Here is a 7,676-nt window from a genome sequence, read left to right as displayed (position 1 = left end):
CCAAAAGGCTTTCAGAGCCATCATCGACTCAGTGGGTTTTGTCCAACATGTCTCTGGCCCTACTCACTGTCACAGTCATACTCTGGACCTAGTTTTGTCCCATGGAATAAATGTTGTGGATCTTAATGTTTTTCCTCATAATCCTGGACTATCGGACCACCATTTTATTACGTCTGCAATTGCAACAAATAATCTGCTCAGACCCCAACCAAGGAGCATCAAAAGTCGTGCTATAAATTCACAGACAACCCAAAGATTCCTTGATGCCCTTCCAGACTCCTTCTGCCTACCCAAAAGCGTCAGAGGACAAAAATCAGTTAACCACCTAACTGAGGAACTCAATTTAACCTTGTGCAATACCCTAGATGCAGTTGCACCCCTAAAAACTTAAAACATTACTCAAAAGAAACTAGCTCCCTGGTACACAGAAAATACCCGAGCTCTGAAGCAAGCTTCCAGAAAATTGGAACGGAAATGGCGCCACACCAAACTGGAAGTCTTCCGACTAGCTTCGAAATCAAATCAAATCAAATTTTATTTGTCACATACACATGGTTAGCAGATGTTAATGTGAGTGTAGCGAAATGCTTGTGCTTCTAGTTCCGACAATGCAGTAATAACCAACGAGTAATCTAGCTAACAATTCCAAAAACTACTACCTTATACACACAAGTGTAAAGGGATAAAGAATATGTACATAAAGATATATGAATGAGTGATGGTACAGAGCGGCATAGGCAAGATGCAGTAGATGGTGTCGAGTACAGTATATACATATGAGATGAGTATGTAAACAAAGTGGCACAGTTTAAAGTGGCTAGTGATACATGTATTACATAAAGATGCAGTAGATGATATAGAGTACAGTATATACGTATTCCAATGAGATAAATAATGTAGGGTATGTAAACATTATATTAAGTAGCATTGTTTAAAGTGGCTAGTGATATATTTTACATCAATTCCCATTATTAAAGTGGCTGGAGTTGAGTCAGTGTGTTGGCAGCAGTGCCGTGCAGTATCGAAGAGCCCTCATTGCTGCTCGATCATCCTATTTTTCCAACTTAATTGAGGAAAATAAGAAGAATCCGAAATTTCTTTCTGATACTGTCGCAAAGCTAACTAAAAAGCAGCATTCCCCAAGCGAGGATGGCTTTCACTTCAGCAGTAATAAATTCATGAACTTCTTTGAGGAAAAGATCATGATTATTAGAAAGCAAATTACGGACTCATCTTTAAATCTGCGTATTCCTTCAAAGCTCAGTTGTCCTGAGTTTGCACAACTCTGCCAGGACCTAGGATGAAGGGAGACACTCAAGTGTTTTAGTACCATATTTCTTGACACAATGATGAAAATGATCATGGCCTCTAAACCTTCAAGCTGCATACTGGACCCTATTCCAACTAAACTACGGAAAAAGCTGCTTCCTGTGCTTGGCCCTCCTATGTTGAACATAATAAATGGCTCTCTATCCACCGGATGTGTACCAAACTCACTAAAAGTGGCAGTAATAAAGCCTCTCTTGAAAAAGCCAAACCTTGACCCAGAAAATAAAAAAACTATCGGCCTTTATCGAATCTTCCATTCCTCTCAAAATTTTTTGAAAAGGCTGTTGCGCAGCAACTCACTGCCTTCCTGAAGACAAACAATGTATACGAAACGCTTCAGTTGGGTTTTAGAACCCATCATAGCACTGAGACTGCACTTGTGAAGGTGGTAAATGACCTTTTAATGGCATTAGACCGAGGCTCTGCATCTGTCCTCGTGCTCCTAGACCTTAGTGCTGCTTTTGATACCATCAATCACCACATTCTTTTGCAGAGATTGGAAACCCAAATTGGTCTACACGGACAAGTTCTGGCCTGGTTTAGATCTTATCTGTCGGAAAGATATCAGCTTGTCTCTGTGAATGGTTTGTCCTCTGATAAATCAACTGTAAATTTTGGGGGTTCCTCAAGGTTCAGTTTTAGGCCACTATTGTTTTCAATATATTTAACCTCTTGGGGATGTCATTCAAAAACATAATGTTAACTTTCACTGTTATGCGGATGACACACAGCTATACATTTCAATGAAACATGGTGAAGCCCCAAAATTGCCCTCGCTAGAAGTCTGTGTTTCAGACATAAGGAAGTGAATGGCTGCAAACTTTCTACTTTTAAACTCGAACAAAACATAGAGGCTGATTTCAAGGTTTTACTACTAACCTACAAAGCATTACATGAGCTTGCTCCTACCTATCTCTCTGATTTGGTCCTGCCGTACATACCTACACGTACGCTACGGTCACAAGACGCAGGCCTCCTAATTGTCCCTAGAATTTCTAAGCAAACAGCTGGAGGCAGGGCTTTCTCCTATAGAGCTCCATTTTTATGGAATGGTCTGCCTACCCATGTCAGAGACGCAAACTCGGTCTCAACCTTTAAGTCTTTACTGAAGACTCATCTCTTCAGTGGGTCATATGATTGAGTGTAGTCTGGCCCAGGAGTGTGAAGGTGAACGGAAAGGCTTTGGAGCAACGAACCGCCCTTGCTCTCTCTGCCTGGCCGGTTCCCCTCTTTCCACTGTGATTCTCTGCCTCTAACCCTATTACAGGGGCTGAGTTACTGGCTTACTGGTGCTCTTCCATGCCGTCCCTAGGAGGGGTGCGTCACTTGAGTGGGTTGAGTCACTTGATGTGATCTTCCTGTCTGGGTTGGCGCCCCCCCCCCCCCCCCCCCCCCTTGGGTTGTGCCGTGGCGGAGATCTTTGTGGGCTATACTCGGCCTTGTCTCAGGATGGTAAGTTGGTGGTTGAAGATATCCCTCTAGTGGTGGTTAGAGTGTGTGTGTGTCTATGTGTGTGTGTGTGTGTGTGTGTCTGTGTGTGTGTGTCTGCGTGTGTGTGTGTTTGTGTCTGTGTGTGTGTGTGTGTGTGTGTGTGTGTGTGTGTGTGCGTGTCTGTGTGTGTGTGTGTGTGTGTGTGTCTGTGTGTGTGTCTGTGTGTGTGTGTGTGTGTGTAGGTGTGTGTGTGTGTGTGTGTCTGTGCGTGTCTGTGTGTGTGTGTGTGTGTGTGTGTGTGTGTGTCTGTGTGTGTCTGTGTGTGTGTGTGTGTGTGTGTCTGTCTGTGTGTGTGTGTGTGTTTTTGTGTGTGTGTGTGTGTGTGTGTGTCTGTGTGTGTGTCTGTGTGTGTGTGTGTGTGTGTGTGTGTGTCTGTGTGTGTGTGTGTGTGTCTGTGTGTGTGTGTGTGTGTCTGTGTGTGTGTGTGTGTGTGTCTGTGTGTGTGTGTGTGTCTGTGTGTGTCTGTCTGTGTGTGTGTGTGTCTGTCTGTGTGTGTGTGTGTGTGTGTCTGTGTGTGTGTCTGTGTGTGTGTGTGTGTCTGTGTGTGTGTGTGTCTGTGTGTGTGTGTGTGTGTGTGTCTGTGTGTGTGAGTGTGTGTGTGTGTGTGTGTGTGTCTGTGTGTGTGTGTGTGTGTGTGTGTGTGTGTGTGTGTGTGTGTGTGTGTGTGTGTGTGTGTGTGTGTGTGTTTTCTTCTTCGGTGGGGTTTATCGACGGTTGGAATCCAACGTTATGGTGCATTACCGCCACCTACTGTACTGGGTGAGGGCCAGAGACAGGGAGAAACTAAATCCTAACTGCCAGCTCCATTGCGCTTAAAAAATAGAACAAAATATTTGAGACTATATCCAATGACGTTCTACTCTTTAAACTAATTTCCTCTATCCCCTTCTCCCTCATGCCAGATCTCAGCCTCTCTCTTTCCCTTTAATACTGCCCACACTGTAGCAATACATGCTCCATGGTCTCTGTTTCCTGGCAATAATAACACTTTCCTTTTGGATGCTTTCCTATCACATTTAAGGACTGGCTGTGTCCCACCCTTAATCTTGTAAAAATAGCCTCATCTCTTCTGTCCCTTCCTGCCGTCGTCCTCTCCATGACTTTCCTCTGTACTTGAAGTAAATGCCTTCCCTTGCTATTTTTTTTCATTTTTAATTTAACCTTTATTTAACTAGGCAAGTCAGTTAAGAACAAATTATTATTTACAATGACGGCCTACCAAAACGCAAAAGGCCTCCTGCGGGGATTGGGACCTGGGATTAAAAAACAAATATACAATATAAATATAGGACAAAACACACATCAGAACAAGAGAGATAACACAACACTAAATAAAGGGATACCTAAGACAACTACATAGCAAGGCAGCAACACATGACAACACAGCATGGTAGCAACACAACATAACAACATGGTAGCAACACAACATGGTAGCAGCACAAAACATGGTACAAACATTATTGGGCACAGTCAACAGCACAAAGGTCAAGAAGGTAGAGACAACAATACAATACAACAATACATCACACAAAGCAGCCACAACTGTCAGTAAGAGTGTCCATGATCGAGTCTTTGAATGAAGAGATTGAGATAAAACTGTCCAGTTTGAGTGTTTGTTGCAGTTCATTCCAGTCGCTAGCTGCAGCAAAACTGAAAAGAGGAGCGACCCAGGGATGTGTGCGCTTTGGGGACCTTTAACAGACTGTGACTGGCAGAATGGGTGTTGTATGTGGAGGATGAGGGCTGCAGTAGATATCTCAGATAGGGGGAGTGAGGCCTAAGAGGGTTTTATAAATAAGCATCAACCAGTGGATCTTGCGATGGGTATACAGAGATGACCCGTTTACATAGGGGTATAGAGTGCAGTGATGTGTCCTATAAGGAGTATTGGTGGCAAATCCGAATGGTAAAGAACGTCTAGCCGCTCGAGAGCACCCTTACCTGCCGATCTATAAATGATGTCTCCGTAATCTAGCATGGGTAAGATGGTCATCTGAATCAGGGTTAGTTTGGCAGCTGGGGTGAAATAGGAGCGATTTCGATAGAGGAAACCAAGTCTAGATTTAACTTCAGCCTGTAGCTTTGATATGTGCTGAGAGAAGGACAGTACACCCACCCACCCAAAGCTTGTGTTCTGTCTTCGCTCATGTTCCCAGCATGCCTGTAAAATCCCTTTTGCAGGATGATACACCCCATGTCCCTGTAAATTGACCCAATAATTAATTGCCAGCTGCTGTCTCATAATCTGCAATGGCATATCCCCCATCTCTGTGTATGTGTGTTGAGAGAGCACTACAGTTATTGACTGAGTCACGTGAACGAGAGGCGAGAGAGCAGCACGTGTGCACGTTGTGACAACTTTTTACCAGTTGTATGTAGGCCATTTAGATTGTCATTATGGAGACACCTATTTCCAACCCCTTTTTCCATAAAACATAATAATATGCTAGAACTGATGCACATCAAGAAAGAACGGATACAAATCCCTGGAAAACGACTTTGGGCGCACTAGAGCACATTACATAAATTCACTTGGAGGTGGTATAAACTGCATTCTAATATTTACTGCTTAAAGAAAACGGTATCCCGCGAAGTGCTTTATGTATGCTCAGTTCTTGGGTCTCCAGGGCTGCCCGAGTGGAAATTTGAATGGAATTAATGGAACTCCTTCTGCATGGTTCTTTTTATGGGGAAAAGTCCTCAATGAAACTGACATTAGGCTAAATGTGGAGAATTATACATTTATCTCTGTTGGCCATCAGGTAACCTATTAATGTGTATGCCAAATTGTGCCTGTCCTTGTGCTTGTGTCGCCCATTATCCCCATTATCCCCTGTGTATTTATACCTGTGTTTTCTGTCTGTCTGTTGCCAGTTCGTCTTGTTTTTTCAAGCCTACCAGCGGTTTGGCTCAGCTCCAGGGTTTCCCCTAGTCTCGCTTTTCTTGACCTCCTGGTTTTTGACCTTTCCCTGTCCTGACCCTGTACCCGCCCGCCTGACCACTGCTTGTCTCTGAGCCTGCCTGCCATCCTGTACCGTTGCTCCACTTCTGGATTACCAACCTCTGCCTGACCTGAGCCTGCCTGCCGTCCTGTACCTTGGCCTCTGCTCTGGATTGTCGACCCCTGCCTGCCTTGACCTGTTGTTTGCCTGCCCTGTGGTTACAATAAACATTGTTACTTCACACAGTCTGCACTTGGGTCTTACTTTGACTCCTGATAGTTAATATTTAATTCAGTGATTTAAATTATGACCCCATCCTCAATAGCCTATTGCAGCAGGCTATTGTAGGCCCATTAGAGGCTATAGGCTACCTGCCTTTAGCTAAGCAAACTATGGTAAAATGTAATTACAATCATAAACACAGATTTTAGTCTGTAGCCTTTGCCTATTGACATGATAAATGAATGTTGCAAATGGGTTGTAGTCTTACCATCTGGCATATAATAACAGCACAATTGCCAAAAAATAGACCGACATTTGTTTTTTTTATGTTCATCCAAGTGTTTCTTGTTCAGATATTTCAAGATCCTCAGTCCAACTTTCATCACTCAAACTCTCCTGTCAGATTTATCTATAGTTATCTATCTATAGTTATGCACATGCGCAAAGGGGATTTAAAATGTATAAACCTGGTTTGATCCCTGAATGCTGATTGGCTGAAAGCTGTGGTATACTTTTTATTGTTCTAATTACAGTGGTAACCAGTTTATAATAGCAACAAGGCACCCCAGGGGTATGTTGTATTTAAGTGATAATGCCCTCGAAGCCGGTGTTTGGAGGATATATTGGCACAGGTCGGCAAACCATACATATTTTTATGAATCTATTCATAGGCCTACTATTTCATCTTTCCACAAGAAGTAGTCCCGACACAAATCTAGGGTTGCTAGAGATGCGACCCAGTCGTTCAGTTTTTTTTTTTTTCTTTATCTATGGACGCGACCCAGTCGTTTGATTTAAATGGCTGGCAACGTTCTTATCCCTTGCTTGCTAGCTAGCCAATTACGGCTAATTTACAGTCATGTCAAAAAGTGCAGCCAGAATAACAGTAAAGTAGCTGCATTTGCAATTGTTTAAAACCTCTTAGGGATCCCTTAAAGCGCCAATCCCGTTAGCGGGATCGATTTGACAACATCGGAGAAATTGCAGAGCACCAAATTCAAACTACAGAAATATATAAATATTCAACATTCACGAAAATATAAGTGTAATACATCAAAATAAAGCTTAACGTCTTGTTAATCCAGCCGCCAGATTTCAAAAAGGCTTTACGGCGAAAGCACACTATGCGATTATCTGAGGACAGCACCTCGCATACAAAAACATGAAAATCATTTTTCAACCAGGCTGGTGCAACACAAAAGTCAGAAATAACAATATAATAAATGCCTTACCTTTGAAGATCTTCATCTTTTTGCAAACCCAAATGTCTCAGTGACACAATGAGTGGTCGTTTTGTTTGATAAATTCCTTATTTATATCCCCAAAATGTCAATTTATTTGGCGCGTTTGATTCAGATATACACTGGTTGCAACTCGCCCAACATGACTACAAAATGTCTAATAAATTACCTGTAAACTTGGTCCAAATATTTCAATCAGCGTTTTTAATCCAACCTCAGGTACCCTAAAATGCAAATAATCAATCAAATTTAAGACTTGATAAACAGTTTCCAAAACCGAAGAAAAACAACATGGAGCGCGCTCTTGTTCAAGAGCACCAAAATACTATTTACTCAGTTCCATCTGACTGCACAATCCAACCTTCTGAGTGACACATATAAAGAACAGGACTACTTCTTAATTTCTCAAAAGAAAAACATCAAACAATTTCTAAAGACTGTTGACATCTAG

Source organism: Oncorhynchus mykiss, chromosome 10, assembly GCF_057628025.1.
Source record: "Oncorhynchus mykiss isolate SJ-2025 chromosome 10, ASM5762802v1, whole genome shotgun sequence".
Lineage (NCBI taxonomy): Eukaryota > Metazoa > Chordata > Actinopteri > Salmoniformes > Salmonidae > Oncorhynchus > Oncorhynchus mykiss.
The sequence above is the reverse complement of the archived record's forward strand: the minus strand, read 5'-3'. Positions refer to the sequence as shown.